The sequence below is a fragment of the Argiope bruennichi genome, chromosome 1 (genome assembly GCF_947563725.1).
Source record: "Argiope bruennichi chromosome 1, qqArgBrue1.1, whole genome shotgun sequence".
Taxonomy (NCBI): Eukaryota; Metazoa; Arthropoda; class Arachnida; order Araneae; family Araneidae; genus Argiope; species Argiope bruennichi.
Genome location: NC_079151.1, coordinates 13,146,808 through 13,159,393, shown reverse-complemented (window position 1 = coordinate 13,159,393; position 12,586 = coordinate 13,146,808).

Genomic DNA, 12,586 nt, shown 5'->3' with positions numbered 1-12,586 from the left:
AATGCTAAGAATATTAATAGATTCTGCGCATTTGCGGGAACTTGACTCTTAAAATTCCGATAAAGTATAGAAATATTTTAAATTTATAATATTGTTTTGAAATATATGATTTGGAATGATTCATAGTAACTCTATGAATAATGGAGAAATAAAGATAAAATTTATTTTAAAAAAAGAAAAATTATAAATTATTTTTTGATCTCGAGATTCGAACAGAAAACCAGCAAAATACAATTACACACAATGCCGATCTAGACACCAAGACTCGTGTATTGAGAGCTTCTGAATGGTCAAACACTCTCATTAAGATTCGGCAATAAGTTTTAAGTATTGTGTAAATCTGGTTTTAAAAGCACAATGCTAAGAATATTAATAGATTCTGCGCATGTGCGGAAACTTGACTCTTAAAATTCCGATAAAATATAGAAATATTTTAAATTTATTATATTGTTTTGAAATATATGATTTGGAATGATTCATAGTAACTCTATGAATAATGGAGAAGTAAAGATAAAATTTATTTAAAAAAAAAGAAAATTTATAAATTATTTTTCGATCTCGAGATTCGAACAGAAGACCTGCAAAATACAATGACACACCCTGCCGATCTAGAAACAAAGACTCGTACCTCGAGAGCATCTGAAGGGTCAAAGATTCTTATTAAGACTCGGCAATAAGTTTTAAGTATTGTGTAAATCTGGTTTTAAAAGCACAATGCTAAGAATATTAATAGATTCTGCGCATGTGCCGGAACTTGACTCTTAAAATTCCGATAAAGTATAGAAATATTTTAAATTTATTATATTGTTTTGAAATATATGATTTGGAATGATTCATAGTAACTCTATGAATAATGGAGAAATAAAGATAAAATTTATTTAAAAAAAAGAAAATTTATAAATGATTTTTCGATCTCGAGATTCGAACAGAAGACCAGCAAAGTACAATGACACACCCTGCCGATCTAGCCACGAAGTCTCGTACCTCGAGATCTTCTGAAGGGTCAAAGATTCTCATTACGACTCGGCAATAAGTTTTAAGTATTGTGTAAATCTGGTTTTAAAAGCACAATGCTAAGAATATTAATAGATTCTGCGCATGTGCGCGAACTTGAGTCTTAAAATTCCGATAAAATATAGAAATATTTTGAATTTAAAATATGGTTTTGAAATATATGATTTGGCATGATTCATAGTAACTCTATGAACAATGGAGAAATAAAGATAAAATTTATTTTAAAAAAAGAAAATTTATAAATTATTTTTCGATCTCGAGATTCGAACAGAAAACCAGCAAAATACAATTACACACCATGCCGATCTAGACACCAAGACTCGTGTATTGAGAGCTTCTGAATGGTCAAAGACTCTCATTAAGATTCGGCAATAAGTTTTAAGTATTGTGTAAATCTGGTTTTAAAAGCACAATGCTAAGAATATTAATAGATTCTGCGCATGAGCGGGAACTTGACTCTTAAAATTCCGATACAGTATAGAAATATTTTAAATTTATAACATTGTTTTGAAATATATGATTTGGAATGATTCATAGTAACTCTATGAATAATGGAGAAATAAAGATAAAATTTATTTAAAAAAAAGAAAATTTATAAATTATTTTTCGATCTCGAGATTCGAACAGAAGACCTGCAAAATACAATGACACACCCTGCCGATCTAGAAACAAAGACTCGTACCTCGAGAGCATCTGAAGGGTCAAAGATTCTTATTAAGACTCGGCAATAAGTTTTAAGTATTGTGTAAATCTGGTTTTAAAAGCACAATGCTAAGAATATTAATAGATTCTGCGCATGTGCCGGAACTTGACTCTTAAAATTCCGATAAAGTATAGAAATATTTTAAATTTATTATATTGTTTTGAAATATATGATTTGGAATGATTCATAGTAACTCTATGAATAATGGAGAAATAAAGATAAAATTTATTTTAAAAAAAGAAAATTTATAAATGATTTTTCGATCTCGAGATTCGAACAGAAGACCAGCAAAGTACAATGACACACCCTGCCGATCTGGCCACGAAGTCTCGTACCTCGAGATCTTCTGAAGGGTCAAAGATTCTCATTACGACTCGGCAATAAGTTTTAAGTATTGTGTAAATCTGGTTTTAAAAGCACAATGCTAAGAATATTAATAGATTCTGCGCATGTGCGGGAACTTGACTCTTAAAATTCCGATAAAATATAGAAATATTTTGAATTTAAAATATGGTTTTGAAATATATGATTTGGCATGATTCATAGTAACTCTATGAACAATGGAGAAATAAAGATAAAATTTATTTTAAAAAAAGAAAATTTATAAATTATTTTTCGATCTCGAGATTCGAACAGAAAACCAGCAAAATACAATTACACACCATGCCGATCTAGACACCAAGACTCGTGTATTGAGAGCTTCTGAATGGTCAAAGACTCTCATTAAGATTCGGCAATAAGTTTTAAGTATTGTGTAAATCTGGTTTTAAAAGCACAATGCTAAGAATATTAATAGATTCTGCGCATGAGCGGGAACTTGACTCTTAAAATTTCGATACAGTATAGAAATATTTTAAATTTATAACATTGTTTTGAAATATATGATTTGGAATGATTCATAGTAACTCTATGAATAATGGAGAAATAAAGATAAAATTTATTTAAAAAAAAGAAAATTTATAAATTATTTTTCGATCTCGAGATTCGAACAGAAAACCAGCAAAATACAATGACACACCCTGCCGATCTAGACACCAAGACTCGTGTATTGAGAGCTTCTGAATGGTCAAAGACTCTCATTAAGACTCGGTAATAAGTTTTAAGTATTGTGTAAATCTGGTTTTAAAAGCACAATGCTAAGAATATTAATAGATTCTGCGCATGTGCGGGAACTTGACTCTTAAAATTCCGATAAAATATAGAAATATTTTGAATTTAAAATATGGTTTTGAAATATATGATTTGGAATGATTCATAGTAACTCTATGAATAATAGAGAAATAAAGATAAAATTTATTTAAAAAAAAGAAAAATTATAAATTATTTGTCGATCTCGAGATTCGAACAGAAGACCAGCAAAAAACAATGACACACCCTGCCGATCTAGCCACGAACCCTCGTACCTCGAGATCTTCTGAAGGGTCAAAGATTCTCATTACGACTCGGCAATAAGTTTTAAGTATTGTGTAAATCTGGTTTTAAAAGCACAATGCTAAGCTAAGAATATTTTAAAGCTAAGAATATTAATAGATTCTGCGCATGTGAGCGAACTTGAGTCTTAAAATTCCGATAAAATATAGAAATATTTTGAATTTAAAATATGGTTTTGAAATATATGATTTGGAATGATTCATAGTAACTCTATGAATAATGGAGAAATAACAATAAAATTTATTTAAAAAAAAAAGAAAAATTATAAATTATTTGTAGATCTCGAGATTCGAACAGAAGACCAGCAAATTACAATGACACACCCTGCCGATCTAGCCACCAGGACTCGTACCTCGAGTGCTTCTGAAGGGTCAAAGATTCTTATTGTGACTCGGCAATAAGTTTTAAGTATTGTGTAAATCTGGTTTTAAAAGCACAATTCTAAGAATATTATTAAATTCTGCGCATGTGCGGGAACTTGACTCTTAAAATTCCGATAAAGTATAGAAATATTTTAAATTTATAATATTGTTTTGAAATATATGATTTGGAACGATTCATAGTAACTCTATGAATAATGAGAAATAAAGATAAAATTTATTTTAAAAAAAGAAAATTTATAAATTATTTTTGGATCTCGAGATTCCAACAGAAAACCAGCAAAATACAATGACACACCATGCCGATCTAGCCACCAAGAGTCGTGTATTGAGAGCTTCTGAATGGTCAAAGACTCTCATTACGACTCGGCAATAAGTTTTAAGTATTGTGTAAATCTGGTTTTAAAAGCGCAATGCTAAGAATATTAATAGATTCTGCGCATGTGCGCGAACTTGACTCTTAAAATTCCGTTAAAATATAGAAATATTTTAAATTTATAATATTGTTTTGAAATATATGATTTGGACTAATTCATAGTAACTCTATGAATAATGGAGAAATATAGATAAAATTTATTTAAAAAAAAGAAAAATTATAAAATTACTTGTCGATCTCGAGATTCGAACAGAAGACCAGCAAAATACACTGACACACCCTGCCGATCTAGCCACCAAGACTCGTGTATGGAGAGCTTCTGAATGGTCAAAGACTCTCAATTCGACTCGGCAATAAGTTTTAAGTATTGTGTAAACCTGGTTTTAAAAGCACAATGCTAAGAATATTAATAGATTCTGCGCATGTGCGGAAACTTGACTCTTAAAATTCTGATAAAGTATAGAAATATTTTAAATGTATAATATTGTTTTGAAATATATGATTTTTAATGATTCATAGTAACTCTATGAATAATGGAGAAATATAGATAAAATTTATTTAAAAAAAAGAAAAATTATAAAATTATTTGTCGATTTCGAGATTCGAACAGAAGACCAGCAAAATACAATGACACACCCTGCCGATCTAGCGAACAAGACTCGTACCTCGAGATCTTCTGAAGGGTCAAAGACTCTCATTACGACTCGGTAATAAGTTTTAAGTATTGTGTAAACCTGGTTTTAAAAGCACAATGCTAAGAATATTAATAGATTCTGCGCATGTGCGGGAACTTGACTCTTAAAATTCCGATAAAGTATAGAAATATTTTAAATGTATAATATTGTTTTGAAATATATGATTTTTAATGATTCATAGTAACTCTATGAATAATGGAGAAATATAGATAAAATTTATTTAAAAAAAAGAAAAATTATAAAATTATTTGTCGATCTCGAGATTCGAACAGAAGACCAGCAAAATACAACGACACACCCTGCCGATCTAGCCAACAAGACTCGTACCTCGAGATCTTCTGAAGGGTCAAAGATTCTCATTACGACTCGGCAATAAGTTTTAAGTATTGTGTAAATCTGGTTTTAAAAGCACAATGCTAAGAATATTAATAGATTCTGCGCATGTGCCGGAACTTGACTCCTAAAATTCCAATAAAATATAGAAATATTTTAAATTTATAATATTGTTTTGAAATATATGATTTGGAATGATTCATAGTAACTCTATGAATAATGGACAAATATAGATAAAATTTATTTAAAAAAAAGAAAAATTATAAAATTATTTGTCGATCTCGAGATTCGAACAGAAGACCAGCAAAATACAATGACACACCCTGCCGATCTAGCCACCAAGACTCGTGTATTGAGAGCTTCTGAATGGTCAAAGACTCTCATTACGACTCGGTAATAAGTTTTAAGTATTGTGTAAACCTGGTTTTAAAAGCACAATGCTAAGAATATTAATAGATTCTGCGCATGTGCGGAAACTTGACTCTTAAAATTCCGATAAAGTATAGAAATATTTTAAATGTATAATATTGTTTTGAAATATATGATTTTTAATGATTCATAGTAACTCTATGAATAATGGAGAAATATAGATAAAATTTATTTAAAAAAAAGAAAAATTATAAAATTATTTGTCGATCTCGAGATTCGAACAGAAGACCAGCAAAACACAGTCACACACCTGCCGATCTAGCCACCAAGACTCGTACCTCTAGTGCTTCTGATGGGTCAAAGATTCTCATTACGACTCGGCAATAAGTTTTAAGTATTGTGTAAATCTGGTTTTAAAAGCACAATGCTAAGAATATTAATAGATTCTGCGCATGTGCCGGAACTTGTCTCTTAAAATTCCGATAAAGTATAGAAATATTTTAAATTTATAATATTGTTTTGAAATATATGATTTGGAATGATTCATAGCAACTCTATGAACAATGGAGAAATAAAGATAAAATTTATTTTAAAAAAAGAAAATTTATAAATTATTTTTCGATCTCGAGATTCGACAAGAAGACCAGCAAAATACAATGACACACCTTGCCGATCTAGCCACCAAGAGTCGTGTATTGAGAGCTTCTGAATGGTCAAAGACTCTCATTACGACTCGGCAATAAGTTTTAAGTATTGTGTAAATCTGGTTTTAAAAGCACAATGCTAAGAATATTAATAGATTCTGCGCATGTGCGGAAACTTGACTCTTAAAATTCCGATAAAGTATAGAAATATTTTAAATTTATAATATTGTTTTGAAATATATGATTTGGAATTATTCATAGTAACTCTATGAACAATGGAGAAATAAAGATAAAATTTATTTTAAAAAAAGAAAATTTATAAATTATTTGTCGATCTCGAGATTCGAACAGAAGACCAGCAAAAAACAATGACACACACTGCCGATCTAGCCACCTAAGACTCGCACCTCGAGTGCTTCTGAAGGGTCAAAGATTCTCATTACGACTCGGCAATAAGTTTTAAGTATTGTGTAAATCTGGTTTTAAAAGCACAATGCTAAGAATATTAATAGATTCTGCGCATGTGCGCGAACTTGACTCTTAAAATTCCGATAAAATATAGAAATATTTTAAATTTATAATTTTGTTTTGAAATATATGATTTGGAATGATTCATAGTAACTCTATGAATAATGGAGAAATAAAGATAAAATTTATTTAAAAAAAAGAAAAATTATAAATTATTTGTCGATCTCGAGATTCGAACAGAAGACCAGCAAAATACAATGACACACCCGGCCGATCTAGAAAAAAAGACTCGTACCTCGAGTGCTTCTGAAGGGTCAAAGATTCTCATTACGACTCGGATAAGTTTTAAGTATTGTGTAAATCTGGTTTTAAAAGCACAATGCTAAGAATATTAATAGATTCTGCGCATGTGCGGGAACTTGACTCTTAAAATTCCGATAAAGTATAGAAATATTTTAAATTTATAATATTGTTTTGAAATATATGATTTGGAATGATTCATAGTAACTCTATGAATAATGGAGAAATATAGATAAAATTTATTTAAAAAAAAGAAAAATTATAAAATTATTTGTTGATCTCGAGATTCGAACAGAAGACCAGCAAAATACAATGACACACCCTGCCGATCTAGCCACGAAGTCTCGTACCTCGAGATCTTCTGAAGGGTCAAAGATTCTCATTACGACTCAGCAATAAGTTTTAAGTATTGGGTAAATCTGGTTTTAAAAGCACAATGCTAAGAATATTAATAGATTCTGCGCATGTGCGGGAACTTGACTCTTAAAATTCCGATAAAGTATAGAAATATTTTAAATTTATAATATGGTTTTGAAATATATGATTTGGAATGATTCATAGTAACTCTATGAATAATGGAGAAATAAAGATAAAATTTATTTTAAAAAAAGAAAATTTATAAATTATTTTTCGATCTCGAGATTCCAACAGAAAACCAGCAAAATACAATGACACACCATGCCGATCTAGCCACCAAGAGTCGTGTATTGAGAGCTTCTGAATGGTCAAAGACTCTCATTACGACTCGGCAATAAGTTTTAAGTATTGTGTAATTCTGGTTTTAAAAGCACAATGCTAAGAATATTAATAGATTCTGCGCATGTGCGCGAACTTGACTCTTAAAATTCCGATAAAGTATAGAAATATTTTAAATGTATAATATTGTTTTGAAATATATGATTTTTAATGATTCATAGTAACTCTATGAATAATGGAGAAATATAGATAAAATTTTTTTAAAAAAAGAAAAATTATAAAATTATTCGTCGATCTCGAGATTCGAACAGAAGACCAGCAAAACACAGTCACACACCCTGCCGATCTAGCCACCAAGACTCGCACCTCGAGTGCTTCTGAAGGGTCAAAGATTCTCATTACGACTCGGCAATAAGTTTTAAGTATTGTGTAAATCTGGTTTTAAAAGCACAATGCTAAGAATATTAATAGATTCTGCGCATGTGCCGGAACTTGACTCTTAAAATTCCGATAAAATATAGAAATATTTTGAATTTAAAATATGGTTTTGAAATATATGATTTGGAATGATTCATAGTAACTCTATGTATAATAGAGAAATAAAGATAAAATTTATTTAAAAAAAAAGAAAAATTATAAATTATTTGTCGATCTCGAGATTCGAACAGAAGACCAGCAAAACACAATGACACACCCCGCCGATCTAGCCACCAAGTCTCGTACCGCGATATCTTCTGAAGGGTCAAAGATTCTCATTACGACTCGGCAATAAGTTTTAAGTATTGTGTAAATCTGGTTTTAAAAGCACAATGCTAAGAATATTAATAGATTCTGCGCATGTGCTTGAACGTGACTCTTAAAATTCCGATAAAATATAGAAATATTTTGAATTTAAAATATGGTTTTGAAATATATGATTTGGAATGATTCATAGTAACTCTATGAATAATGGAGAAATAAAGATAAAATTTATTTAAAAAAAAGAAAAATTATAAATTATTTGTCGATCTCGAGATTCGAACAGAAGACCAGCAAAACACAACGACACACCCTGCCGATCTAGCCACCAAGACTCGTACCTCGAGTGCTTCTGAAGGGTCAAAGATTCTCATTACGACTCGGCAATAAGTTTTAAGTATTGTGTAAATCTGATTTTAAAAGCACAATGCTAAGAATATTAATAGATTCTGCGCATGTGCGGGAACTTGACTCTTAAAATTCCGATAAAATATAGAAATATTTTAAATTTATAATATTGTTTTGAAATATATGATTTGGAATGATTCATAGTAACTCTATGAATAATGGAGAAATAAAGATAAAATTTATATAAAAAAAAGAAAAATTATAAAATCTTTGTCGATCTCGAGATTCGAACAGAAGACCAGCAAAATACAATGACACACCCTGCCGATCTCGCCACCTAGACGCGTACCTCGAGAGCTTCTGAAGGGTCAAAGATTCTCATTACGACTCGGCAATAAGTTTTAAGTATTGTGTAAATCTGATTTTAATAGCACAATGCTAAGAATATTAATAGATTCTGCGCATGTGCTTGAACGTGACTCTTAAAATTCCGATAAAATATAGAAATATTTTGAATTTGAAATATGGTTTTGAAATATATGATTTGGAATGATTCATAGTAACTCTATGAATAATGGAGAAATAAAGATAAAATTTATTTGAAAAAAAGAAAAATTATAATCTATTTGTCGATCTCGAGATTCGAACAGAAGACCAGCAAAACACAATGACACACCCTGCCAATCTAGCCACCAAGACTCGTACCTCGAGTGCTTCTGAAGGGTCAAAGATTCTCATTACGACTCGGCAATAAGTTTTAAGTATTGTGTAAATCTGATTTTAATAGCACAATGCTAAGAATATTAATAGATTCTGCGCATGTGCGGGAACTTCATTCTTAATTTTCCGATAAAATATAGAAATATTTTGAATTTAAAATATGGTTTTGAAATATATGATTTGGAATGATTCATAGTAACTCTATGAATAATGGAGAAATATAGATAAAATTTATTTAAAAAAAAGAAAAATTATAAAATTATTTATCGATCTCAAGATTCGAACAGAAGACCAGCAAAATACAATGACACACCCTGCCGATCTAGCCACCAAGACTCGTACCTCGAGTGCTTCTGAAGGGTCAAAGATTCTCATTACGACTCGGCAATAAGTTTTAAGTATTGTGTAAATCTGATTTTAAAAGCACAATGCTAAGAATATTAATAGATTCTGCGCATGTGCGGGAACTTGACTCTTAAAATTCCGATAAAATATAGAAATATTTTGAATTTAAAATATGGTTTTGAAATATATGATTTGGAATGATTCATAGTAACTCTATGTATAATAGAGAAATAAAGATAAAATTTATTTAAAAAAAAAGAAAAATTATAAATTATTTGTCGATCTCGAGATTCGAACAGAAGACCAGCAAAACACAATGACACACCCCGCCGATCTAGCCACCAAGTCTCGTACCGCGATATCTTCTGAAGGGTCAAAGATTCTCATTACGACTCGGCAATAAGTTTTAAGTATTGTGTAAATCTGGTTTTAAAAGCACAATGCTAAGAATATTAATAGATTCTGCGCATGTGCTTGAACGTGACTCTTAAAATTCCGATAAAATATAGAAATATTTTGAATTTAAAATATGGTTTTGAAATATATGATTTGGAATGATTCATAGTAACTCTATGAATAATGGAGAAATAAATAAAATTTATTTCAAAAAAAGAAAAATTATAAATTATTTGTCGATCTCGAGATTCGAACAGAAGACCAGCAAAACACAACAACACACCCTGCCGATCTAGCCACCAAGACTCGTACCTCGAGTGCTTCTGAAGGGTCAAAGATTCTCATTACGACTCGGCAATAAGTTTTAAGTATTGTGTAAATCTGATTTTAAAAGCACAATGCTAAGAATATTAATAGATTCTGCGCATGTGCGGGAACTTGACTCTTAAAATTCCGATAAAATATAGAAATATTTTAAATTTATAATATTGTTTTGAAATATATGATTTGGAATGATTCATAGTAACTCTATGAATAATGGAGAAATAAAGATAAAATTTATATAAAAAAAAAGAAAAATTATAAAATCTTTGTCGATCTCGAGATTCGAACAGAAGACCAGCAAAATACAATGACACACCCTGCCGATCTCGCCACCTAGACGCGTACCTCGAGAGCTTCTGAAGGGTCAAAGATTCTCATTACGACTCGGCAATAAGTTTTAAGTATTGTGTAAATCTGATTTTAATAGCACAATGCTAAGAATATTAATAGATTCTGCGCATGTGCTTGAACGTGACTCTTAAAATTCCGATAAAATATAGAAATATTTTGAATTTGAAATATGGTTTTGAAATATATGATTTGGAATGATTCATAGTAACTCTATGAATAATGGAGAAATAAAGATAAAATTTATTTGAAAAAAAGAAAAATTATAATCTATTTGTCGATCTCGAGATTCGAACAGAAGACCAGCAAAACACAATGACACACCCTGCCAATCTAGCCACCAAGACTCGTACCTCGAGTGCTTCTGAAGGGTCAAAGATTCTCATTACGACTCGGCAATAAGTTTTAAGTATTGTGTAAATCTGATTTTAATAGCACAATGCTAAGAATATTAATAGATTCTGCGCATGTGCGGGAACTTCATTCTTAATTTTCCGATAAAATATAGAAATATTTTGAATTTAAAATATGGTTTTGAAATATATGATTTGGAATGATTCATAGTAACTCTATGAATAATGGAGAAATATAGATAAAATTTATTTAAAAAAAAGAAAAATTATAAAATTATTTATCGATCTCAAGATTCGAACAGAAGACCAGCAAAATACAATGACACACCCTGCCGATCTAGCCACCAAGACTCGTACCTCGAGTGCTTCTGAAGGGTCAAAGATTCTCATTACGACTCGGCAATAAGTTTTAAGTATTGTGTAAATCTGATTTTAAAAGCACAATGCTAAGAATATTAATAGATTCTGCGCATGTGCGGGAACTTGACTCTTAAAATTCCGATAAAATATAGAAATATTTTAAATTTATAATATTGTTTTGAAATATATGATTTGGAATGATTCATAGTAACTCTATGAATAATGGAGAAATAAAGATAAAATTTATATAAAAAAAAAGAAAAATTATAAAATCTTTGTCGATCTCGAGATTCGAACAGAAGACCAGCAAAATACAATGACACACCCTGCCGATCTCGCCACCTAGACGCGTACCTCAAGAGCTTCTGAAGGGTCAAAGATTCTCATTACGAATCGGCAAAAAGTTTTAAGTATTGTGTAAATCTGGTTTTAAAAGCACAATGCTAAGAATATTAATAGATTCTGCGCATGTGCTTGAACGTGACTCTTAAAATTCCGATAAAATATAGAAATATTTTAAATGTATAATATTGTTTTGAAATATATGATTTGGAATGATTCATAGTAACTCTATGAATAATGGAGAAATAAAGATAAAATTTATTTAAAAAAAAGAAAAATTATAAAATCTTTGTCGATCTCGAGGTACGAACAGAAGACCAGCAAAACACAATGACACACCCCGCCGATCTAGCCACCAAGACTCGTACCTCGAGTGCTTCTGAAGGGTCAAAGATTCTAATTACGACTCGGCAATAAGTTTTAAGTATTGTGTAAATCTGATTTTAAAAGCACAATGCTAAGAATATTAATAGATTCTGCACATGTGCTTGAACGTGACTCTTAAAATTCCGATAAAATATAGAAATATTTTAAATTTATAATATTGTTTTGAAATATATGATTTGGAATGATTCATAGTAACTCTATGAATAATGGAGAAATATAGATAAAATTTATTTTAAAAAAAAGAAAAATTATAAAATTATTTGTCGATCTCGAGATTCGAACAGAAGACCAGCAAAATTCAATGACACACCCTGCCGATCTAGCCACCAAGACTCGTACCTCGAGTGCTTCTGAAGGGTCAAATATTCTCATTACGACTCGGCAATAAGTTTTAAGTATTGTGTAAATCTGGTTTTAAAAGCACAATGCTAAGAATATTAATAGATTCTGCGCATGTGCTTGAACGTGACTCTTAAAATTCCGATAAAATATAGAAATATTTTAAATGTATAATAT